Here is a 1046-nt window from a genome sequence, read left to right as displayed (position 1 = left end):
GGAAAGAGGAAGAGGAAGAAAGATATGGGGAGAGAATGAGGAAGAGAGAGGAAGAGAGAAAGAGAGAGAGAGAGAGAGAGAGAGAGACAGAGAGAGAAAGCGAGATGGAGAGAAAAGGAAAGAGGAAGAGGAAGAAAGATATGAGGAGAGAATGAGGAAGAGAGAGGAAGAGAGAAAGAGAGAGAGAGAGAGAGAGAGAGAGAGAGAGAGAGAGAGAGAGAGAGAGAGAGAGAGAGAGAGAGAGAGAGAGAGAGAGAGAGAGAGAGAGAGAGAGAGAGAGAGAGAGAGAGAGAGAGAGAGAGAGAGAGGAAGCGGGAAAGGGAAAGGGAAAGAGAAAGAGAAAGGGAAAGAGAGAGAGGTAGAGGGAGAGAAAGAAGGGGAGAAAGAGGTCAATACTCTGCCACGAATAATTCAAAAATTTCTAAATTTGGGCTAAATCTGTGCTGCTGTGACGCACTGGTTTCTTATCAAGGGACACTTGTTCGAATTCTACAGCCATCCGGGACTTATCATCTGCCCTGGCAGTCCAGACATATAGGGCAAAGGTGATGGTACATTGATTAAAGCGGAGGGGCCGGGTGGGGGGTGGAGGGACTTTACGTTTGAATAAAATTGGCTGACGATAGAGGTAATACTACACAAGTGGCCAAGATGGCGGACATTATATATATATATATATATATATATATATATATATATATATATATATATATATATATATATATATATATACATGACGTAAGTAGGAATAACAGAGGAGGCATAGTTTGAGTTTATTCCTGACTAGTTACGCAGGTATGCTTTCTCAAAAAGCATACCTGCGAAACTAGTCAGGAATAGACTCAAACTAAGATTCCTGTGTTTCCTACTCCACTTACGTCAACCTGTCAGAATGTCTCAATATATGTGTGTATATACATACATATATATATATATATATATATATATATATATATATATATATATATATATAAAGGAATTTTTTAATTTTATTTGTTTATTTTGTATTTGTTTGTATTTGTATAGCTGTTTGTATTTGAAAATGT

Source organism: Oratosquilla oratoria, chromosome 37, assembly GCF_046742065.1.
Source record: "Oratosquilla oratoria isolate Oo_2021 chromosome 37, ASM4674206v1, whole genome shotgun sequence".
Lineage (NCBI taxonomy): Eukaryota > Metazoa > Arthropoda > Malacostraca > Stomatopoda > Squillidae > Oratosquilla > Oratosquilla oratoria.
This window is presented reverse-complemented; position numbering follows the sequence as displayed.